Source organism: Podarcis bocagei (genome assembly GCF_964188305.1).
Source record: "Podarcis bocagei genome assembly, chromosome: Z".
Taxonomy (NCBI): Eukaryota; Metazoa; Chordata; class Lepidosauria; order Squamata; family Lacertidae; genus Podarcis; species Podarcis bocagei.
The window spans coordinates 27,931,174-27,943,475 of record NC_138140.1 but is presented as its reverse complement, the minus strand read 5'-3'; the positions used below and the strand labels follow the sequence as shown (position 1 = coordinate 27,943,475).

General features: G+C 41.9%; 1 protein-coding gene across 7 annotated transcripts in view; it reads right to left on the bottom strand.

The window, feature by feature from the left end:
• GAB3 (GRB2 associated binding protein 3) overlaps window positions 1-12,302 on the bottom strand; it is a 93,038-nt gene that overhangs the window by 40,161 nt on the left and 40,575 nt on the right. The window contains exon 1 of one of the 7 annotated variants that reach the window (XM_081180177.1): window positions 12,163-12,181. The exons of the other annotated variants lie outside the window; for them this stretch is intronic. The gene's annotated coding sequence lies outside the window, so the exon portion shown is untranslated. Of the gene's footprint in view, window positions 1-12,162; window positions 12,182-12,302 lie in introns of those variants that run through there. 7 annotated transcript variants of the gene reach the window in all.

The window sequence follows — 12,302 nt, the reverse complement described above, 5'->3', positions numbered from 1 at the left end:
GTGAGCATGTTTATTCTGCTCTTTGTGCTGTGGAGAAGCAATCAGACAACACAGCAAACCAGGATAAACAGCAACCCTGTGTTATCATATTATCATAGGGGCATCTAGTCCAACCTCCTGCAATGCAGGAATCTCAAGATGAACAAACGCAGCAACTGACTTTCACAAGGAATCTTGTACATGTTGCATTTTGAATGGTCTTTCAACACATTCATGCCTGGCCTTGGAAACACAGTCTAACCTCTGACAGCTTCAGCATCCGAGGATGCCTATTTTAAAATGCCTAGAAAAGGCATGAGTAGTTTGTTTCATTTTGTTTTTCTGAAAGGCTTATTGTTGACAGGATGTGGGGTACTTGGGGTAGAGTTGGGGCTTCTTAACATTTCAGACAAATGATTGAAAAAGAACGAGGCTGAAAATTACATCATATTTAAAAGTAACAGATGTGCTGGCCTATTAAAATAATAATAATTAGAAGTCACTCACCTTACCCCAAGTTTTAAGATTCTAGAGCACAAAACTTTTGGGATGAAGATGCCCACAAGGAACAGGATTTTGCTAAAGGGCACAGAAAACCCCAGAGTTCAAGTTCTATAGCTGGGGTGGTTAAACTTGCCCACTAGGCCTCTCTACCTGGCCATTGGGACTCTCCTTGGGTCATACCCTCCTAGAATATTTTTGCCTGGCTGAAAATTGTCATTGCACTCTTATAATGACTCTTGCATGCCTAAATGGAGGATTGAGAGGGGTGTATGTAGAAACCACTCTACTGTATATGAAAGCAAAACATTCACTGCTCTGACCACTTGGTGTACATGTGTTTCCCAGGTGGTCATCCATCCAGGTATTGACCAGATCAAGGCCTGCTGACCTTCATCAAGGTGGCAACCTCATGTGCCTCCAGACCACATCCTGGGATCATGAAGTTAGTCATGTTTCGATGGGTCTACTGTAAGCATGGCTGGATCCAACCTTCATCAATTTATTTTTCATGAGGTATAAAAATCTTCCCTTTCTCTGGCATTAAAAAGTATCACTGGGGAAAACACCTCCCTCTTTCCCACTCAACTGACACCCATCCATTACTAGCAAAGAGCAATGGCCTGAAATTGTCTTATTCTAGTTGTATGATGAATGTTTTATAGAAAAGCATACAGAGGCCGAAATTTTCAAAAACAGCAGGGAAGCTCCCATTTCTCCTTGCACACACACAAAAGGAAAAGATAGCATTCATCTGTGGGTGGGGAGAAGAAGTGAAAATGCCACATGCTCAGAATAAAATCAGAGCCGAAAGAAATCTGTTTCCCCAAAACCACGCTCCTATCCCAAATTGCACACCCTAATCTATAGTGTCTATGTATATTTACGCTCCCAGGAACAGCTGCAAGTGGATGAGTCATTGCTGCTATTTAATAAACTTGCAAATTTGCTGTCAGGCGAATGGATTCCTTTGAGCATATCTAAGTCAAATAGGCTTGAAAGCTGTGGAGTTTTTGTTTTTTGAAAGGACTATTTGCAAGAGAGAGAAAAACAACACTTCAGGCTGCGACAGTTAAGGAAACACGTGTGTGTGTGTACATATGCATAACCACACATATTCAAAACACTGATAGATTTGCTTAATGAACTGATTATGATTTTAACATACTAGTGGGACTGGCAACAAATCGTTGAAATCACCTACTCCTCTTTGCTGTTCCAAGACAGTCAGCTTTGCTTCCTCCATTCCATTCTCTTCCCATTCCCCACTTTGCCAGTCATTCTGCACCCAGTGAGCATATGTAGTCCTCACTGGGGCAGGGATGGAGTTGTGATTGCTGCCTGCCACCCGTCACCCCCTGCAGAACCTGAAAATGTGTCCCTTAAAAAGAAAAAAGGACCGCATCCACTTTTACTCCACAGCCATTTTGACATGTGGCAGCCAGAGGGTTTGCCAGGGATTAGTGTGGCACTCAGCCCGAAAGGGTTAGCCACTGCTGCAATAGGTCAATTCACAAGTAGCACCAATGCCTTGGAGCTAGGACAATGTGTGAGGAAAGGCCTTCCTTTCACTCTTCCTGATTGGCAGGGGATTCAAGGCAAACAACAGGAATGACTTTTACATATATCATGCAGTTCATTTAAGGAATTTGCTGCTATTCAGACAGATTCTTAGATAAGTTTATCAACAGCTTCTATTCACTATGGTTGAATGCAACCTCTGGGCTGGAGACTAATGATAAGCTTTCTGAGCAAATCATCTCTACACAGGTACGAGTGTTTCTGTGAAAGAGTGGCCCTTTGTTGATTTGTACAGCTCAACAATTTGTGTGCAGAGATACACAGACTTAACACCCATTGAATGTAACATGTGAATACCGATAATGGGAAAAGGCTATTGCCTTCATGCCCTACATCAAAGCTTTCCAAAAGCACTGCATCTCCTGCCTATGAGCTACTGAGCCATATTCAAGGTTCCATTATTAACGTGTAAAGCCCTGAACAACCAAGATACCGGATAGACCACCTTCATCTGTACAGACCCAGTCTACCTTTACAATAATTGGAGGGTGCCCTGTTGGGCATGCAGCGGCTGACAGATTGTTACATAAAACAATGTATGGCTTAGTGATTTATGGCTTTTTTGTTCAAAGGTCCCCATAGTAGTGAACAGTGCTATGTGCCAAATGGCTCCTTTAACCAGAGTAACAGTCGCCAAAATGCAATGTCTACTTGCCATTTAGGGGCCAGACAGCTTGAAAGTTGTATTTTTCAATAAGACCTTTTGGTTCCTGAAATTCATTCTGATTGTGCAGATAAAATATTACGGATAGTATTCTACAGGATGTATTGCTAATGTGTGAAAATAGTCAAGATTGAAGGAGCCCCATGCATGCACGTCCAGATGGTGGAGATGCCATCCTGGCACCTAGGCATCTTCATTTGATTGCAAGTGGCTGGTAGCCAGAAGCAAAATGCACCTGGCAAATTTCTAACGCTGAAGGAGAACAGCATATTCATACAGATAAAAGATGCAAGGAAAGTGTGATAGCTCAATCAAAATTATATTAAATGGGAAAATCAGTGACACTGGATACACATTGTTGCACAAATGGTTTCTACATAGATATAGATCCTCAGCACTCCACCTCTCACGTGGAAGACAAGTTAACTCACATCTCCCACCTCCTGATTCCCAGCTTCTCCATTCTCTGACCTAAGAGCAAGCCCATCCACAGACAATTGCCTAAGGTGAGTGCCCCTGCCCTCAAGATATTGCCCCATCTCCACACTAGAGCTGGCAGAAAACAACAGTCAACAGCAGCCTCCAAATAAATAGGCTTCTCCTTGGAAAACAGTTACAGCGATGGCAGAGTTCTTGCTCTTCATGGGTGGGGCTAGCTGGCCAAATTTTCTGGTTCCAACAGGCTGCTGTTCTCCAGGTGCAGCAGAAAACAGCTAGGAAGTCTAAGAGTGGTACCCACCACCCATCTAGGTACAATGTGGATGTAGGCCTTTTTCGCACTGGCACCAACCCTCTGATACACCCTCCCCCTGCACTGTCTGAGAAGCATCAGCCTATTTTAGGTGCCTTTTTGCTTGTTTATTCAGGCATTTCCTGGCTGTTAATTTTTAGACTGTGCTGCTTAGTATTCTGTTTCAGTATTTTGATTCTGCTGTCTACTGTGATAGTGACAGTTATGTATTTCATCTTATTTGTATTTTAGTTTTGTGGATTTCATGGATTTTACTGTGTAAACCACTCAGAGGTTTATCTTTATATGAAGCAGTTAATCTATTGGTTAGATAAATAGATATGGTTTATTACTGGGGAAAATAGGATGCTGGAATGATCAAATAACAAAAGGTGTATTTTTTGAGCCTGTAAATATGACTTAGACAGAAAATAGCATGAGAACAAGGTTATTTCTTAAATCAGGAAGCCTTGCACCTGGGACCTTAATGTGGCCCATCAGGTCTCTCTGACTGGCCCTCAGCAATTTCCACAGGTCGTACCCCTTATTGCTCCTGCTTTATAACCGCCTTGAGTATTTTGGTCTAGCTGGAATGTCTGTGAACTCTGGCAATAACTCTGGATGGATGTGTGTAGAAACTAGCCTACTGTACAAAGGTAACATTTACACCTGTTGCTCTGCCCACTTTTGCTTTGGCCACATGCACCACTGGAAGGTTTGCTTGACCCTGGAAACCCATGTATGGTCTTAAAAGAGTTCCCTACCCTTTTTAAACCATTGTCTTTATCCAGATCACAATTCCCACCCTGTTTTATTTCTCGGTGTTTGTAACAAATCTTTGTGTTCCCCTAAATAAATATGGTCTCCCATATTGATCAAGAACTGATAAATTTATTTTAGTTATACAACCTAGAAAAATGTGGTCTCACTTGCTGTTGTACATGAGAAAAGAAATATTGAAGCACAATTGTGAAGCAGGATAGTTTAGCTTCCGTGGAAAGGGGATTAACAATGTCAGGATCCAAATAACTGCATCCAGAGTCTTCTGTGCATCTCGTGGGATCATGGATCCACCTTACCTCACGCTTGTAGTAGCTAAAGGACACACTGCTATGAACCCACTGGGAGTCCTGGCTCAGCAGTGCCTTCCTATCCCTGTTTGCAATATGGGGGCAATAATAACTAAATTACATAGGAACATACACATAAAGGGACACTCCAAGGCAATGTCCCCTTCCTGAAACCCTGGAAGGCTGCTGCAACTTTAGAGTTGGAAGGGACCACAAGGATCATCTTGTCCAGCCCCCTGCAATGCAGGAAACTTTTGCCCAATGTGGGTCCCCCGAAAGAGGCATATGGAGCACAATGCAACCCTTTTTGGACCCAAGTTAAAGTCTTCCTGCTTGCCCATTGTATTTTAGATGATACTTGGGTTGGTATTTTGCTCCTCTGTTGTTGTTTCCTCCCCCCTGTTTTAGTCTGGATGTTGTGAAGCTTACCTGTTGTTTTCTATATCATGTTTATATGTTGCGTGAATAGTATTATTCACACCTTCGCACACCAGCTCCTTGGAATAATTTCGTTGAAGAGCAGCCAAGGAACACTTTTGAGTGAGTGGGTGAGTGAGTGAGTGAGTGAGTGAGCGAATAAATAAGTAAATAAAAGATTACAACAAAATAATCTGATTTGAAGTCCTTTGAACAGTGAGAATAACTAAATAAACCACCATCATCAGGAATGGCTTTGAAACTTTATCAGCATTGTTCACTTCTTATTCCCAGGGTGCTAACTGACATAGCTCCTTCCTCCTTTTCAAATTCCTGCTATCATGTGTTTTGAGCCACAGCCCCTGACCTCATTGGCTTAAACAATGTCTGGGAGCAGCCAGCCAAGCATATAAATTTAGAACAACCTAGCAAAGGGAGCCCCTTCCACAAGCTATAAAGGGTAAAGGGACCCCTGGCCGTTAGGTCCAGTCGCGAATGACTCTGGGGTTGCGGTGCTCATCTTGTTTTACTGGCCAAGGGAGCCGGCGTACAGCTTCCGGGTCATGCGGCCAGCATGACTAAGTCGCTTCTGGCGAACCAGAGCAGCGCACAGAAACACTGTTTACCTTCCCGCTGGAGCGGTTCCTAGTTATCTACTTGCACTTTGATGTGCTTTCGAACTGCTAGGTTGGCAGGAGCAGGGACTGAGCAAAGGGAGCTCACCCCGTTGCAGGGATTCGAACCACCAACCTTCTGATCGGCAAGCCCTAGGCTCTGTGGTTTAGACCACAGCGCCACCTGCATCCACAAGCTATAGGGAGCCCCAACGGACACAGCCTCAAGTTAAACATGCAAGTGAGTTCAGCAGCGGGTCGAGACCAGGGCACATAATTCTGCCCCTCCTTGCTGCAGTACTTAGCTAATTGGGAGCCACTGCTCTAAGAAAGAGGAAGGGATCCTGTGGCCCTCCAGTTGTTGCTGGACTACAGCTCTGATAATTCTTGACCAGTGGCCATGTTATCTGGAGATCATGGGAATAGGAGACTAGTAACATAAGGAGGGCACAGGCTCAACACCTCTGCTCTAAGAGCTATATTGGTTCTAGGCTGTTGGCTTTAAGGATTAGAATGAGCACTTTTAATTTATTGGGCCCAGAAGTTTACCAACAACCAACCAGTTAAGTGTTGAATTAGTTGTGAATGTCTGCCCATACATGCTGAAGGACAGGTTGCTGCACACTAGCGCAGCAGGCTTCTGCTTCTACAAACTCTCTTTGCCCTGGTAACCACCAATGTTCCCTCCAAATCTGCTCCAGAGGGTTGGGAGTAATATTCATGTAAAAAAATATGGGAGCTTAATTGTTCCACAGAAATGTTTCTGTTTTGCAAGTTCTCTAGAAACAATAAATGAATTGCAATTGCAAATACAGTATTAGGCAAAGATGCCAGTTTCACAGTTTTTAGTTTTACCAGTTCCAAGTAAAATAACACGCTAAATTAAATCATGTTCTAGGGCATCAGGCTATTTCCCAAGAAAATTACCCTATGAAAAGTTCCCAGTTCAAAATCCTTCACATTACTGGGCTTAACTACTATATCAGACTGGCTAAACATGTATCTCATCCCAGGTGTGCTAAGTACAAATGCACATAACCAACACCAAAATAACTGCAGCTTCAGTTAATTTTTTGAAAAGTATTGAGGTTTATTAAACTAATAGCTTTTATGGAAAGATTCCAAACGGAACCCCCACACATACTTTTGCAAAAACAAAACAGTTTATGTCAACTAATCCCTTTTCTTGCAGTTTATGTGTGATCATAAACACAGATGTTGGTTGCATTAATACTAAGAGTTTGAGAAGCAATGCAGGTGGTATATCCCTTTGGCTAACTGGCTTTACTTCATTCTGGCTATCTCTTGCTACATTCTAAGCAAACAGGGTACTTTTTCTATTATTTTTTATTAAATTTGTATGCCGCTCTATACCTGCAAGTCTCTCTTTATTTGCTGTTTTGTCTTCTTAACTGAGCATACTGTCAGGGGAAAACAGCCAACAGTTATACAGCCCATCTTAAACTGTCTAATCTCACATGAGGGTAAAGCACGGATCTAAAAGGAACATAAACAGGAAATTGGGCAAAGAGGCTGTCTGCAAGAGTCCCCCCCAAAATACTGTTCTTAAAAAAGAATAACGGTAGAACTGTTATCTTAATGAAGCTCAAGGAATTCCTCCTCAAACACCAAATGGGTTTTCCAGGCCATCTCCTTCCTCCCAGGATCCTCTAAATTCTGCTCTATGGGTGCTAATTAGAGAATGTGTGATTGGCACAAGTCACCTTTTCGCCTCCTATGGAGTGGCTGCCTGTAAACAAATCCATCTGAACATTTCTGTGATGACAGGAATAGGGAACTTACAGCCCTTCAAATCTGACAGACTCCAACTCCCATCAGCCCCATCAGAAAATCCATTGGTCAGGGAAACTGCAAGTTGGAAGTCCAATACTACCAAGCAAGACTCAAGGTTCTTGTATGAATTTACAAAGCCCTGAACAACTCAGGTTCATAGTACCATTTCAGCTCAATCACCAAGATCATCTGCAGGGGCTTCCACTGGTCGTTTCCTGAGTTGGTGAGGCTCATTTGACAACAATGAGAAACTTTAGTGCCATTGGCCCAGTCCTGTGGAATACTCTGCCAACAGCGATTCAGCAAGCACCTTCTGTGCAAACTTTTGAATGCCTGTTGAAAGCTTTTCTATTCCACCAGGCCTATGCAGGCAATCAAGAATACATCCTACCTCAATGGTTAATTGTTGTCTGTTTTTAACTTTTTAATATGGTATTATTGTACAGTTGTATGTTTTATTGCTGTAAACTGCTTTGATAATAGTCTACTTTTCAGAGGCCAATCCTCTAATTTTAAGGGTTGTAGTAAGAGGATATTTAAAGCAGTTTTGTATTTGATGGACAAAGTAGTTTAAAGACCAAGAACCACAAAGGCAGACAGCAGGTGGGGCCTTAAATTTACCCATCAACAGTTTGCACTGGGACAGCAGACTAAATGAGCACAAAGGTCAGTTTCCCCACTATAGTGAGATATATTACATTTCTACTTAAATTATAATAACAATGTATATGTAAAAATGCAAATTCAGAAACAAACACACAAATTTTATGCAACCAAGTATCCTCTGGGGGGGGGGACATTCATGCATTTCTAGTATTTTAAACAATGCAAAAGAGACCACCCCCTTTATTACTGTGTTTGAGTTGGAAATAACTGGATGGTCTTTTTTATAACGCCTGAAGGATTCTGTCACTTTGATTTGTTTTGTCATCAATTAGCGACGCTGGATCTCTTTCTCTCTCTGTCTCACTCTCACTTTCAATAAACTGTGAAGTACATTCTGACTTGTCTCTAAAGGGATCACCCTTCTATTGTTTCATCTGCATTTATACCTCCTGCACTGGTGGGTGTGCCTCTGAGATACAGGTGTATTATTATTACCTGGACACTAATAACTATTATTTCAGGGCAAAGCAGCCCTTATACATCCATACATGTAATGCCAACAAATGCTTTAAATCAAGTACAGTGGTACCTCGGGTTACATACGCTTCAGGTTACTGACTCCGCTAACCCAGAAATAGTGCTTCAGGTTAAGAACTTTGCTTCAGGATGAGAACAGAAATCGTGCTCCGGCAGCACGGCAGCAGCAGGAGGCCCCATTAGCTAAAGTGGTGCTTCAGGTTAAGAACAGTTTCAGGTTAAGAACGGACCTCCGGAACAAATTAAGTACTTAACCTGAGGCACCACTGTAATGCTAAAACAAATAGGTCTATAACAGAGCAGCCAGAACATTAAAAAAACAAAAACATATCTGGGCCACAAACCATCTGTGTAAATGGTTTATTGTGCTGTATATTAATTTTTTAAAAATGATTCTGTGCTCATTATGAGTTACAATCTAAATTACTTAGGGTGATATGATATCCACCACTGGCCATACTCAGGGTATACCCCTGTGATAACAAGGAACTTAACTTGCTTACATCCGCTAATTTCAATGAGTCTACTCTGAGTTGGATGCAACCCTAAATCGATAAAAACAGAATTCAATGGATATACAGTGGTACTTTGGGTTATGAATTTAATTTGTTCTGGAGGTCCGTTCTTAACCCGAAACCATTCTTAACCTGAGGCACACTTTTGCTAATGGGGCCTCCTGCTGCCACCGTGCGAATTCCGTTCTCATCCTGGGTCAAAGTCCTCAACCCAAGGTACTACTTCCAGGTTAGCGGAGTTTGTAACTCAAAGCGTTTGTAACCCAGGGTACCACTGTACATACACTGTCCAACTCCCTACATACAATGTGATTGTCCATCTGTGACAGGCATTTTAATTTTTTTTCCAATATGGGAATCTCTCTCCCCACCCATTGCACTCACCAACACACGTGTGTGTGTGTGCGCGTGTGTGTGTGTGTGAGCACGCTCAGACAAAATGTCTGTGTGAAATATCTTACTCTTTTGTGAAAAATATATGCCACGTGTGGAATTCCATAGATGTGAGTGTTCTTTGTTTCACTGGGGTGCCCCGCAAAGTCTTGCTGTTTTGCATGAGAAGCATTCAGTTTCTTTGGGCTGCTTCATTAAGTGGTACCTATTGTTGAGCACTACTGAAGAACCTCTGCCACTGAGGCTCCAGCACCAGCAAAATATAAACTGATACGCAAGTGAGAATTTCATTACTGAGCTGCAGAGTAAGAGAGATGAAATAGCATGCAGTTGGACTGGATAGTTATTTGAATGAACCCTCAAAATCTGTTAATGGATAATGTACAAAGAGCTGACTTACTTCAGCAGTTTATCTTCACCACACAATAATGAACTGAGATGCAGAAAAGCATGGAAGAACTTTGGTGGGAGCTGATGGAAGTAACTACTTCCAACTGCCCTTTCCCACACTGAATCATCCACCAAAGAAATGACCACAGCTGCCCTTGTGAACGCATCTGGTTGCTGGACCGGCCCAGGTGCAAGACAATATGGTGCCAGCTTCCCCTACTCCATGGAGAAAACTTAAGCTGACTTGGGCCACATTAATACTGTACCATGCACTTAAAGCACTTTGATTCCACTTTAAACAGCCATAGCTTCCCCCAAAAGAATTATGTGAGCTGTATTTCATTAAGAGTACAAAGGGTTGTTAGAAGACCCCTATACACCTCACTGAGCTAGAGCTCCCAGAATTCTTTGAGGGAAGCCAGACCATGATTATCTGAAGTGGTATCACAGAGCTTTGAATGTATGGTGAGCACAAGCAAGATTCCACAATGGTAATGAGACAAAGCCCTCTACACCTGAGGGCATTAAGCTAGCTTAGGAGGCATAGGTTCCTCCTGTCCTACCCTCCCAGACCTGTCTTGGTGTGGGGCTCCCCCATCACATCCTGTTCTTGTTTTGGGGAGAAAGCTGCCCATACTTCCACTGAAATAGAAATGCTGGATGCCTTAAAAGTCAACCTGACCTATAATTCTCAAATTTCTTCTTAGTGTTTAAAATGGCAATCAGATTCTGAACATTACGAAACCAAAAAACTCTCCAAAGTGCCTCTTCAAGTCAAGATCTACTTTGTTTTCAATGGTAGCTGCAACAATAGCATGAATACCACAAATGCATCCACAAGAGAACAACATAATTGCCCCTACAAATAAAATGACTCCTCTATATTGCAGTCAACAAAATGTTCTCCTCAATGGCTTGTCCTAAAAGCTATCCTAGAAAGGCAAGGTAGAAATAAAATAAATAAATAAATAAATAATGTATGGGACAAAGCAAAATTAAGCACTCTGGAATCCCATTTAGTTTCAGCGGTCGTGAGAGTTAAGTAAATCAGTGGGAGTTGATGCCTCAGTTTCAGCACAAAGGTGAATATTTTGTTGTCTTGTTATGGCTATCTCTGATATTGTTTAGAGGAAAGTACAAATTAAACAAAAACTTACAGGAAGAAAAACAAATCCTTCCACTCCCTACCACCAGGCAAGTATAAAATCACCATATTAAAAATGATCATACCATACCTTTCAGCAAAGTCTGGACATGAAAAAGGGTTGTTATTCTCACCACTGACCTCTAAATTTTTCCTCTAACCTAAGCAGAATGCAGAGCTATCCAGCAGGGGGAAGATGTTTAAAGCATTTTGACAAGACAACAATGTGCATCCCACATGCCCATCTGGATTTCAATGACATTGGGGGTGACGACACAGTCAACTTTTATCATCATCAACAGTGAATTCCATAATTAATCACTAAAAAATAACCTCAATGAGCATAAGCCTAGCTATGTCTCCAAAGGCATGTCAACCTATTTTTCTATTTGCTTGATAATGTCCCCAAACAGTTTTCTCATTCATTCTAGAGAGGTCATGATAGTCTCTTTAGATATACTAGTCTCTTTGGGCCAAAACCATCAGATAATCTTGTGGCAACTTGAATGATTAACAGATTTACAGAACAATTGTGTACATGACCACTCAGAAGTAAGTCACACTGAACTGCTGGTTGGAGCTGGCTGCAGGTGCAGTCGAAAACATCTGGTGCATATCAGATTGGCAAAGACTGGTATCAAAGATAAACTGAGCAACTGGTGGTGTGATCACCTTCCTAGTTTTGTCATGCTGATTGACGGATGTATCCTATAAGGCAAAAAAAATCTTCAGATGCAGAGCTGGCCCAAACCACTCAGATGTGTACCGTTTGTTGAGCAGACACTTATGTTGTAATTTTTCCTGGAAATAATGACAGTGAATGTCAACGCAACATGGGTCATGCTGGTCAGTGGTGCCAGCATTATAAGAGAAAATCAATTGTTTGTATATTTACTTTAGCTGATTAGTAGATAGCCTAAGGCAGACACTCTAAATTCACTGAGGATAAGACTATCAACAGCTATAAGCAACAATGATTATGCGGAAGCCCAGAGCACAAGAGTCTGCAGGAATTTTTCTGGGTGGGCAGGCACAGTAAACCACTGAGAGGAGGGGACCAGGGTAGCTTCTCACACACAAAAAATGAAATAAATAGTGCCTGTGAATTTTGCCTCATATCTCAGGTTCTACAAATGCTAGAAATATTTAAAATACTCTTTTAAAAAGGAAAGGAAAGGAAAGCTGGTGAATCTGAGTTTTATGGCTCACTGAGTGAGGATTCCCTACCTATGCTCATCATGGATGGTGATTTCTTAGAGGCAATATGTCACTGAATGCCATTTTCTGAGAAGCAAAGATGGAAGAGGTCATGATTGCATGCAGTCTTTCCAGAGATATCTGAATGGAAAACAGGACTATTAACTGAC